This window comes from Lepidochelys olivacea, assembly GCF_965140295.1.
Source record: "Lepidochelys olivacea isolate rLepOli2 genome assembly, chromosome: 3".
Classification (NCBI taxonomy): domain Eukaryota; kingdom Metazoa; phylum Chordata; order Testudines; family Cheloniidae; genus Lepidochelys; species Lepidochelys olivacea.
Window position 1 is genome coordinate 50,981,856 of NC_140413.1, and position 12,209 is coordinate 50,994,064.

A 12,209-nucleotide genomic window follows, 5' to 3' on the forward strand; every position below is an offset into this window, starting at 1 on the left:
TGGGGAATTGTCATGGAGTGGCTGTGTTTCCAGTGGGGTCCTGCAGGGATTGGCTTTTGGACCTGTACTGTTTAACATCTGTATCAATAACCTGGAAGAAAACATAAAATAGTTACTGATAAAGTTTTCAGATGACACATAAATGTGGGGTGTGGTAAATAATGAAGAGGACGGGTCACTAATTCAGAGTGATATGGATTGCTTGGTAACATGGGCACAAGCAAACAGTATGTGTTTTTAATATGGCTAAATGTAAATGTATGCATATGTAGGCAATACTTACAGGATGTGGAAGCATCTATTCTGGGAAGCAGTAACCGTAGAAAAAATGTTGGTGTTGATAAATTGGAGAGGGTTCAGTGAAGACCCATGAGACCAATTAAAGGGTTAAAAAACATGCCTTATACTGATTGATACAAGGAGCTCAGTATATTTAGCTTACCAAAGAGAAGGTTAAGGAGTGACATGATTATAGTCTAGAAGTACGTACACAGGGAACAAATATTTAATAATGGGCTCTTCAGTCTAGCAGAGAAAGGAATTAACACAATCCAGCGTCTAGAAGTAGAAACTAGACAAATTCAGACTGGCATACGTTCTTAGTGGTGAGAACAGTTAACCGTTGGAACAATTTACCGAGGGTCATGGTATGCTCAAGGAATTATTTTGGGGAAGTTCTATGGTCTTTATTATACAGGACTTCAGACTAGATGATCACAGTTGTCCATTCTGGCCTTGGGATCTATGAATGAAAGTAAGGGACTGAGTGCTGGGCAAGCATACAGTGCGGCCAATGTGCCTTAGACCTGACCTACGACTATACTAGTATTGATGGTATTCTTTTGAGTAGAGACTACTATTAGGCACATCTTTTTTATGGCTTTGTGATTGGAATGAAATTGAAGAACAGCTGGAAAGAGACCAAATTCAGCCATGTTTCCACCAAGCTTTGTATCTTTTTTTTTTTTAAAGACACTGCCAAGATAAATTTTATAACCTTAAAACTATTATCCTGTAGTTATGTAGGAACTCAGATGCTCAGCAGAAATTGGTGGTCATACCAGATATTTTTTCCTCTGTGACGTGTATTAGTTGCTCTTGATTATTGGACTTGAGGCAGAGTGGTCCAGTGGATAAGGCACATTGGCCTTGGAGTCATGAGACCTGAGTGCTATTATCCATTCTGCCACTAACATGCTGTGTGACCTCAAGCAAGTCACTTCACATCTCTATATCTCTGTTCCCCTTTGAACATTTGTTTTTGTCTGTTTAGATTGTAAACAGTATGGGGCATAGACCAGAGGTGGACAAACTACGGCCTGCGGGCCACATCTGGCCCGCAGGACCATCCTGCCCGGCCCCTGAGCACCTGGCCGGGGAGGCTAGTCCCTGGCCCCTCCCCTGCTATTCCCCCTCTCCCGCAGCCACACCGCCAGCGCTCTGGCCTGCTGCTCCTACTGGGGAGCACAGCTGGCTCCGGCTGGGTGGCGGGGCTGCGAGCTCCTGCTGCTCTGAACAGCATGGTAAGGGAGTGGGGAGCGGGGGGCTTAGGTAAGGGGGCGGGGGGTTCTGGGGGACAGTCAGGGAGCAGGGGTCGGTTGGATGGGGTGGAGGTTCTGGAGGGGTGCTCAGGGGATGGGGAACAGGGCGGGTTGGTAGTGGAGTCCCAGGGGCCTTGTCAGGGGACGGGGGTGTGGGTAGGATATAGGGAGCGGGGGTGTGTGGATAGGAGTTGAGGGGACAGTCGGGATAGGGAGCAGGGGGGGTTGCATAAGGGGGTGGGATCCTGGGTGGCAGTTAGGGGTGGGAGGTCCCAGGAGGGGGCAGTTAGGGGATGAGGAGCAGAGGGCGGTTGGATAGGGGGTGGGAGTCCTGGGGGGGCTGTCAGGGGCGGGGGTGTGGATAGGTGGCCAGGGCAGTCAGGGGACAGGGAGAAGGGGGGTTGGGTTAGGGGGTGGAGTCCTGGGGGGCAGGTAGGGGTGGGGGTCCCAGTAGGGGGTGGTCAGCGGACAAGGAGTGGGGGGGTTGGATGGGTTGGCAGTTCTGAGGGGGGCAGTCAGAGGGTGGGAAGTGGAAGGGGGCGGATGGGGGTGGGGGCCAGGCTGTTCCTCCGTACGGTTTTACAACCCCGATGTGGCCCTTGGGCCAAAAAGTTTGCCCGCCCCGGCACAGATGCTTGCTGTGTGTCAGTACAGTGCCTGGTACAATTGGGCTTTCTCTCAGTTTGGGCCTCTAAGCACTACTGTAATACCAATAATAGCTTCTGGCATTAAAATACAACCCACAATAACTTGAATCAGAGGAGTGTCAAACCCATATTATATTTCTGTTTGCTTTGATTATAAAAGGACAGGTGGTTTTAAAACTTATTTATTTCTACTGTGTCTCTCTTCTCTGAAGTGAAATTCCTTGGTGGATGTGATTTAACCAAGGTCTCCCAGGTTGTCATCAATCTGTGGTGGCTCTGGACATTTAAAATCCTGGGGAGGAGAAAGGGGGAAGGTAAACTAAATTTAATATGATGAATGCTCCTTTCACTTGGGTTATTTACGGTACGGTATTCAACATAAGATTAAAAAGGATTTTTCTGTTTGAATGTAGTTAATTTCATACCAGCTACGATGGAGCTTTCCTCTTTTGCCTCCCAGTCTGACATTTTATCATAGTAGGGCTATATGCCATTTGATAACCTTTTCTGGCCTTTATTGTGGAATCCTCATATAGGGTGCAACTCATTTCCCATGATTGTGTACAGACGTTTTTTTAAAACTTTGGTCATTGACTAGTCTCAAAGCCAACAAAGTCCTTGTTGAAGAGGCTGCATTGTTTAGTGTATGAGACTTAGGCCCTGGTCCCGCAAATGACTACATATGGGCACAGGGGTCTACCCCATCCAGGGGTTGGGCCTTAGTACAATCATATACTCTACACAAAATATGCACACTTGTTCCAGGGGACTTCATTAACACTATTCAGAAAAATATGTAAAAAGAATGGAACTAATTATACTTTATCCTTAATACATTATACTTCTACAGCAGCAGAAGACTTAATTGATTAGCTCAGCTAATACCATTGTCAACATTTACCATTCTAATTAGCAGTTAGGTAAGGAACATCTTAAAACTCTGTAAATTTTGCTTTTTCCTTCAGTTTAGGTTCTGCCAGATTCCATTATTCATAGCCTGAGTTAAATTTATATTATACTTTACATTTAAAAAAGTGAACTTGATTCTCTGTCTTCATCTGAGTCCACTTGACTTAAAAGTTTGATTGTATGAGACTTGGCTAATTTAAATTTAGGAATATAAAATGAGTGTTGTGAACTAATATATGCAGAGCAGTATCAGGTTAAAATAAAGGTTTTAAGAAAGGTAAATTATAGTTAACATCAACTATAGTTGATGTTAGTTATAGTTAGTTATAACAGAAAAATATGAAACCTGATTTACATAATAAGCTAACAGTAAGTGGAAGTAGACTCTTCAAAAAAAAAAAAAAAAAAAAAAAGCTGACACTTAAAGAAAAAGGCAACTAAAGAATACATTTAAGTGTATCCAAAGAAAATCCAGAATATGTAAATGGAAAGTATAATTAAAGACCAATAGTTGTAATTTGAGGTGGACTGTTCTAATCTGTAATGTTCCTTACAGACAAGCACATTTAAGAAGAGTGTTTGTGGACACCACCTTCCTCTGATATTATACTTTTTTACCCTCCTGCAAGGCTGGTTTGAAGGAGGAGACATTTGATATCCGAATTCTTTTCTCTTGGAAATCATAATCATCGTAGACTACTTTTAATATAATTCTGGATGGATATCGTGCAATATGAATCTCTGCCACACTGAATAATACCATAACAATATTTTAGTCAAGCACTCTTTGGGATACAAAGACATCAAGTATGTTTATTTAGTGGCAGAAAAAAAATGAATTTTAAAAGCTGGAAAACGGGAAAGGACAGGCTAAAGCAATGAGACAGTGAGAATCTAGACAGATTTTAAGTTAACTGAAATTGTGGAAGACTGACAAGTTCCTACAATAAATATTTGTGATGTGGACCTAGAATACATTTTTTCCTAACGATAGCCTAGAAATTAAAGTTGAAAATTAAAAAAAAAAAACAAAAAAAAACCAAAACAGTGATGTTAAAAACAGCCATTAACCCCTAGGGGCAGAAAATTGCCTTGTTTAGAACAGAAGTGAAGAACAAGCTTCTAATTTTGCTAATGCATGGAATATAATTCTCATTGGAAGGATGTTAAAAGTAAAACAAAAATCTTACTCAAAGTTCATATTCCTTAGGTGCTGTGTGAAAGATAACTTATACAGCTGATGTTTCTATATAGTATTTGTACAGTATGGAATATAGATTCTGAAGGACACTGTTACTGATAGATATACAGGTATGACATTTGAATCCACATGCCATAACAGCAGAAACATTTTTCTGAATTTCATACAATGCTGTATAAATTATTGCAGAAAAGTTCAAAACTTCTATTACTGGAACAAATGACAGTGGGTCAGAGTTGAATCATATTTTCATGCCTGTTTTTTTTTTTTTTCAAGGGTATGACCTATAATCTTAATTGTTGATCTTGCTTTTGAGGATATAGGCTTTTAAATGTTGAGTATTCTGTCTGTATGTTTTTGTTATGAACAGGATCTGTGGCTGAAGAACTTGATGTAGAATTGTTCTCCAAAATAGAAGCTTTTGTTTATAAAAATTAAGAATAGCCTGATGTTTGTGACCAGTTAGTGTCATTGGCTGTAAACATGGCTTGTGTCCACACACATAATTAGTTGTTGTGGCAGCTAATCACGTTTAATCCTTTTAAGAGGCCTAGACTGGCGCACAGTCCTTTAGCATTATCTACACCAAGTCTTTTTTTTTTTTTTTTTTAAATCCCACGATTGAATTTGTAGTCTGTTCAACTACATTAGTGTTGGCAGCATTGTTAAAAAGAGATGGCTAACTGGACGCCCTACCCTAGACAATGTGCCATTTAAAACTACTCCAAATACAGTATGTTAACAATGGCCTGACTGTATTAGTAGTTACCATGTTGTGAACAACCATGTCACTTGGCTGGTGCCAACAGCCATGGGGAAGCTTAGGGTATGTCAACACTACGAAATTAGGTCAAATTTATAGAAGTCAGTTTTTTAGAAATCGTTTATATATAGTCGATTATGTGTGTCCCCACACAAAATGCTCTGAGTCCATTAAGTGCATTAACTCGGTGGAGTGCTTCCACAGTACCGAGGCTAGCATCGACTTCCGGAGCGTTGCACTATGGGTAGCTATCCCACAGTTCTCGCAGGCTTCGCCGCCCACTGGAATTCTGGGTTGAGATCCCAATGCCTAATGGGGCAAAAACATTGTCGTGGGTGGTTCTGGGTACGTCATCAGGCCCTCCCTCCATGAAAGCAACGGCAGACAATCGTTTTGTGCCTTTTTTTCTGAGTTACCTGTGCAGACGCGATACCAAGACAAACATGGAGCCCACTCAGCTCATTGTCACCGTACATCTCCTGGGTGCTGGCAGACGCGGTACTGCATTAATACACAGCAGCAGCCCATTGCCTTGTGGCAGCAGATGGTGCAATAGGCCTGATAACCATCGTCATCATGTCCGAGGTGCTCTTGGCCACCTCGGTAAGGTTGATCAGGAGCACCTGGGCAGGGAGCCCTGTCCCTGGGCACAGGGACTAAAATAGGAGTGACTCGACCAGGTCATTCTCTTTAGTCCTGCCGGCAGTCCTATTGCACCGTCTTCTGGCGAGCAGGCAGGAGATGAGGATGGCTAGCAGTCCTACTGCACCGTCTGCTGCCAGCCAAAGATGTAAAAGATAGATGGAGTGGATTAAAACAAGGAATACACCAGTTTTGTTTTGTATTCATTTACTCGCCCCCCCCACCCCCCGTGAAATCAACAGTCGACAATCGTTTCAGTGGGGTCTGACAGGGGCACCTTCAAAAGTTTGATGGAGATTCAGTCCTGCCTGAAATACCGGGGGGAGGGATAGCTCAGTGGGTTGAGCATTGCCCTGCTAAACCCAGGGTTTTGAGTTCAATCCTTGAGGGGGCCATTCTGTGTGACAGTTGTTTTTGTTTTTCCTTGATGTAAACCCACCCCCTTTGTTGATTTTAATTCCCTGTAAGCCAACTCTGTAAGCCATGTCGTCAGTCACCCCTCCCTCCGTCAGAGCAACAACAGACAATTGTTCCGTGCCTTTTTTCTGTGCAGACGCCATACCACGACAATCGTGGAGCCAGCTCAGATCACTTCGGCAATTAGGAGCATATTAAACACCACGCACATTATCCAGCAGTATATGCAGCACCAGAACCTGGCAAAGCAAAACCAGGCGAATAGGCGACGTCAGCACGGTGACGAGAGTGATGAGGACATGGACACAGACTTCTCTCAAAGCACAGGCCCTGGCAATGTGGGCATCATGGTGCTAATGGGGCAGGTTCATGCTGTGGAATGGCGATTCTGGGCCCGGGAAACAAGCACAGACTGGTGGGACCGCATAGTGTTGCAGGTCTGGGACGATTCCCAGTGGCTGTGAAACTTTCGCATGCGTAAGGGCACTTTCATGGAACTTTGTGACTTGCTTTCCCTTGCCCTGAGGCGCAAGAATACCAAGATGAGAGCAGCCCTCACAGTTGAGAAGTGAGTGGCAATAGCCCTGTGAAAGCTTGCAACACCAGACAGCTACCGGTCAGTCAGGAATCAGTTTGGAGTGGGCAAATCTACTGTGGGGGCTTCTGTGATGCAAGTTGCCAATACAATCAAAGATCCGCTGATATCAAGGGTAGTGACCCTGGGAAATGTGCAGGTCATAGTGGATGGCTTTGCGGCAATGGATTCCCTAACTGTGGTGGGGCCATAGACGGAACCCATATCCCTATCTTGGCACCGGAGCACCAAGCCGGCGAGTACATAAACCGCAAGGGGTACTTTTCAATAGTGCTGCAAGCACTGGTGGATCACAAGGAACGTTTCACCAACATGGTACATGACACTCGCATCTTCAGGAACTCTGGTCTGTTTCAAAAGCTGCAGGAAGGGACTTTCTTTCCAGACCAGAACATAACCATTGGGGATGTTGAAATGCCTATAGTTATCCTTGGGGACCCAGCCTATCCCTTAATGCCATGGCTCATGAAGCCATACACAGGCAGCCTGGACAGTAGTCAGGAGCTGTTCAACTATAGGCTGAGTAAGTGCAGAATGGTGGTAGAATGTGCATTTGGACATTTAAAAGCGCGCTGGCGCAGTTTACTGACTTGGTTAGACCTCCGCAAAACCAGTATTCCCATTGTTATTACTGCTTGCTGTGTGCTCCACAATATCTAAGAGAGTAAGGGGGAGACATTTATGGTGGGGTGGGAGGTTGAGGCAAATCACCTGGCCGCTGGTTACGCGCAGCCAGACACCAGGGCGGTTAGAAGAGCACAGGAGGACACGGTATGCATCGGAGAAGTTTTGAAAACCAGTTTCATGACTGGCCAGGCTATGGTGTGAAAGTTCTGTTTGTTTCTCCTTGATGAAACGCATCCCCCGCCCCCTTTGGTTCACTCTACTTCCCTGTAAGCTAACCACCCTCCCCGCCTCCCTTCGATCACCGCTTGCAGAGGCAATAAAGTCATGGTTGCTTCACATTCATCCATTCTTTATTTATTCATCACACAAATAGGGGGATAACTGCTAAGGTAGCCCGGGAGGGGTGGTGGAGGAGGGAAGGACAAGGCCACACAGCACTTTAAAAGTTTACAACTTTAAAACTTATTGAATGCCAGCCTTCTGTTGCTTGGGCAATTCTCTGGGGTGGAGTGGTTGGGTGGCTGGAGTCCCCCCACAGCGTTCTTGGGTGTCTGGGTGAGGAGGCTATGGAACTTGGGGAGGAGGGCGGTTGGTTACACAGGGGTGTAGTGGCGGTCTGTGCTCCTGCTGCCTTTCCTGCAGCTCAACCATATGCTAGAGCATATTAGTTTGATCCTCCAGCAGCCTCAGCATTGAATCCTGCCTCCTCTCATCACACTGCCGCCACCTATCAGCTTCAGCCCTCCACCTCTCCTCCTGGTCATTTTGTGCTTTCCTGCACTCTGACATTGTCTGCCTCCACGCATTCGTCTGTGCTTTGTCAGTGTGGGAGGACAGCATGAGCTCAGAGAACATTTAATCACGGGTGCTTTTTTTTCACCTTCTGATCTTCGCTAGCCTTTGGGAAGGAGAAGATCCTGTGATCCTTGAAACGTGCAGCTGGTGGAGGGAAAAAAAAAGGGACAGTGGTATTTAAAAAGACACATTTTATAGAACAGTGGGTACACTCTTTCACGGTAAACCTTGTTGTTAACATTACATACACAGCACATGTGGTTTCGTTACAAGGTTGCATTTTGCCTCCCCCCACCACGTGACTAACAGCGAGGAACATTTCTGTTCAGCCACAGGCAAACAGCCCAGCAGGAACGGGCACCTCTGAGTGTCCCCTGAAGAAAAGCACCCTGTTTCAACCAGGTGACCATGAATGATATCACTCTTCTGAGGATAACACAGAGAGATAAAGAACGGATGTTGTTTGAACGCCAGCAAACATACACTGCAATGCTTTGTTCTGCAATGATTCTCGACTACGTGCTACTGGCCTGGTGTGGTAAAGTGTCCTACCATGGTGGATGGAATAAGGCTGCCCTCCCCAGGAACCTTTTGCAAAGACTTTGGGAGTACATCCAGGAGAGCTTTATGGAGATGTCCCTGGAGGATTTCCTCTCCATCCACGGACACGTTAACAGACTTTTCTAATAGCTATACTGGCCGCGAATGCCAGGGCAAATTAATCATTAAACACGCTTGCTTTTAAACCATGTATACTATTTAAAAAGGTACACTCACCGGAGGTCCCTTCTCTGCCTGGTGGGTCCGGGAGGCAGCCTTGGGTGGGTTCGGGGGGTACTGGGTCCGGGTTGAGAAACAGTTCCTTGCTGTCAGGAAAACCGGTTTCTCCACTTGCTTGCTGTGAGCTATCTACAGCCTCATCATCATCATCTTCCTCGTCCCCAAAACCTGCTTCTGTGTTGCCTCCATCTCCATTGAAGGAGCCAAACAACATGGCTGGGGTAGTGGTGGCTGAACCCCCTAAAATGGCATGCAGCTCATCATAGAAATGGCATGCTTTGGGCTCTGACCCGGAGCGGCCGTTCACCTCTCTGGTTTTCTGGTAGGCTTGCCTCAGCTCCTTAAGTTTCATGTGGCACTGCTTCGGGTCCCTGTTGTGGCCTCTGTCCTTCATGCCCCGGGAGATTTTGACAAATGTTTTGGCATTTCGAAAACTGGACCGGAGTTCTGATAGCACGGATTCCTCTTCCCACACAGCGATCAGATCCTGTACCTCCAGTTCGGTCCATGCTGGAGCTCTTTCACGATTCTGGGACTCCATCATTGTCACCTCTGCTGATGAGCTCTGCACTCACCTGCAGCTTGCCACGCTGGTCAAACAGGAAATGAAATTCAAAAGTTCGCGGGCCTTTTCTTGTCCACCTGGCCAGTGCATCTGAGTTGAGAGTGCTGTCCAGAGTGGTCACAATGGAGCACTCTGGGATAGCTCCTGGAGGCTAATACCGTCTAGTTGCATCCACAGTACCCCAGCTACAACCAGGCAAGGCCGATTTCAGTGCTAATCCCCTTGTTGGGGGTGGATTAAAGAAATCGATTTTAAGAGCCCTTTAAGTTGAAAAAAAGGGCTTCGTTGTGTGGACGGGTGCAGGGTTAAATCGATTTAACGCTGCTAAATTCAACCTAAACTAGTGTAGACCAGGGCTTAGAAAACTTCTCTAGTGTGGAAAAGGCATAGAGGAAGGATTTCAGTGTTGTAAGTGAATTCTAAACCCTTAACACTTTTGAGCACCTTGTATCCGCACACACGCAACTGTTTGTAATAATACATGAGCATTTCTGTTGCAGTTACACCTTCAGGGCAGATTTCACAACCATTGTGTCCTGTATCTGTTGCTCTGTATCTTTTCAGTTCTAATACTGTATGAAAAGGGCTGGTATTACAGGAGCAGCATATTCATTAGTCTTCCAAGCAGTGTTCCACGATGTTATACTCCCAATTATTTTCTTATTTTGTGCTATTGGAGCTTTTTTAGTTTTATGCATACAATATTTGTTTTAAAAGGTGCTGTGTGGATACAATCATAAGGCTTTTTCTTATTTTAAAAGTACTTTAATAGAATGGCTATGCTGTGTAAAGTGAAAAAATATAGACTCTCTTTTCTAGACTGCAAAAGGCTTATTTAAACAGCTCACATTTTAAAAACATTTTAGTACAGCGTCTCTCCAGTTGATTTGCTACTTCCTCAAATGCCTGTTTTGGGGCCTCTGCTGTGGAATTGGAACAGCAATAGGGAATGCTAAAAGTGGACATATTGCAGCATTGTTTAATACTAGCCAGGATGGTTAGTGCAGACACACCACTTTAACAAATCACCGTTGTGTAATTTTCTAAATAGACAAGACTTCTATATCAGGTTATAACACAGATATATTTTTTTTTTTTTTTTTATTGTAGGGCTGGTATTGCCTAATTCTTTCTGGGTACCTGGTTTGGCTGGTTTTTTTTCTTATTCCCAGCTCTCTGGTCAGTAGTACATCCAGAGTGCTTTGTGTTTGTGCCTCTTTGTGTGCATGTCCTCTGGGTTCTCCTTCCTCTGCTGAGGCACTATGAGATAACTGTCCAGATTTTCCCAGATTGCAAAGAAAAAAGCAGGGATTGTGGTAGGTATGGACTCAGTGTAGATCGACACAGTCATATCATGGGGAAAAAGCAGGTTTTTTGGACACATTCCACATTGTATGTGTGTCAGATTAAAGTATTATGAACTTGTTACAAAAACATGGTTGAATTTGTTGTGGCATTGATCCTTAACTGTGAATATGGCTAAGTACTGCAGTGTTGATCGTTCTAAAAGAAATGTTCAATGTGCTTAACTATTGCTGTAAGCAGGAGTAAGTACTGGGTTGAGCAGCTGCTTCCTGTCAAAGGTTGCTGGAATGGAGGGCTGGGAAAGAGCTAAGGCTCCAGATCCACACAGTCTTGTTCCCCTACCTTCATTAAAAAAAGTAATCTCTGATCCTGGCTATGAGGTGAAGAGAGAACAAGAGAGGATATGCATCTTCTTCCCTTTTCCAAAAGCCTCAACTACTTTCTAGCTGCCAAAACTTAGTCTCCGAAAACCTTATTGTGTGCCAACATGCCAACTTTCCGCTACCCAGCTATTGTACATAGCAGCTTTCACTGTATCCCTGTCTACTTCTACAATGCAGTTATCTGTCTTTGGTCCAAAAACATGGAGCATACTGACAATATGAGGACAATATAAAAGTAAAATTATATTAACTGTTCATTTAAAATATTTAGTTATTTACTCCACTTTTTTATTAATTACTAAATCTGCAACAGAATTTCCAATTTGTCATACAGAAGTATTACAGAAACCAGGACAAGTCTTGTCACATAATATAGGTGCAGCTTACTAGTAGAGTACACTGGGGCTTGCTTATACAACATAGCAACTTAGTTAATAACAAATAGTGAAATCAGTGACACAATTCTCATTGACTTAAGTGGGGCCAGAATTTCAGCCGAAGAGCTTTTTGTGTGTAGTGAATATAATAGTAATAATAATGTAGTTGAATATAATAGGTGAAATATCTGAATTTTTATATCTTAAAAATATGGCTATGTGTACACTTCCATAGTAGCTTTTTGCATGGACTAGAATGTAGTTCTTCTCCCTCCAGTTTTGGGCCCAATCTTGTTAGCTGCTGATCTCCCTCTAATCTGTTATTTTCAGTGGGAATTGAGGATAATCAGATCTTTAGTTTTCAAGGTGAAGAGATGTTTCTTCAAGACAGTTGGCCCAGATTTGGTTGGTCTTGATTTTTTCCCTTATTTGATTGAGGTCCAGCTAGACTTTCTTAAAGAGAATGTTTCAATTCACTGTATGTGCATATAAATGCCAGTACTGTACTTCAGTGCTGATAGCCTACAATAACAACCTAGTCTGTATGTGCTGATGGAGGGGAAGAAAAAAGATAACTAAATTTTTAGGTTTCCAAGGAGTCCATTCTAAGCAATAAACAGAAATTTGTTACAATTCTAAAGTATCTTAAGCATTCTTTAGAA

General features: G+C 43.9%; 1 protein-coding gene across 5 annotated transcripts in view; it reads left to right on the forward strand.

Moving 5' to 3' along the window:
- The window catches only part of PHF3 (PHD finger protein 3), a 77,934-nt gene that overhangs the window by 5,826 nt on the left and 59,899 nt on the right, over positions 1 to 12,209 (forward strand). The gene's annotated exons all lie outside the window — the stretch shown is intronic.